The sequence below is a fragment of the Cherax quadricarinatus genome, chromosome 31 (assembly GCF_038502225.1).
Source record: "Cherax quadricarinatus isolate ZL_2023a chromosome 31, ASM3850222v1, whole genome shotgun sequence".
Classification (NCBI taxonomy): domain Eukaryota; kingdom Metazoa; phylum Arthropoda; class Malacostraca; order Decapoda; family Parastacidae; genus Cherax; species Cherax quadricarinatus.
In genome coordinates, this window is record NC_091322.1 from 22,687,204 (window position 1) to 22,687,937 (window position 734).

Genomic DNA, 734 nt, shown 5'->3' on the forward strand with positions numbered 1-734 from the left:
CCTCCCTCCTTAACCAATCACAACGTGAACCCCATAAAAATTTGTACACCCGTCTTAGTATCCCCGCAATCGCTGTCCCTGTAATTGGGAACACAGCTGCAACATACCAAACCTTACTATACAATAGAATGTTCACGACTATCACTCGCTGTATCAGAGTTAGGTGCTGGGGTCTCAGAACACCTAGACGCCCCACGATCCTTTCCAATAACCTATCTGAATTTTCCTCCCGCGCCGCAACCATGTCATCCCTATAAATAATACCACAAATCTTTAAAGACACCGCCCATTCTTTAACAACATTACATCTCCCCCCCACACCCCCCACCCAAGAACCCAACCCCATGCACCTTGACTTCGCACTATTTACCTGCATACCCGTGGCACTTCCAAATAATTGCACCACCTCGTCCAACACTCCCATTGACATCCCTGCACGAATGAGAACAGTGGTGTCGTCAACATATCCAATTAACCCCGGCCAGGCCCTCCCACCCCCCACACTTCCCTCACATGGCGTACATAAGCTACGGTCAACCATTCTATAAAAGGGGTCCTGGAAACACGCAAACAATATTTGGGACATGGGGCATCCCTGTCTAAGGCCTCTTCCCATTGCAATTTCCCTCCCCATACACCCATTAATCTGTATCCTCATTTTCGCCCCCTTGTACAACGTATTTACCCACTCGACTATTTCCTCCCCAAAACCCTGTCTCCTAAGTATAACCTGC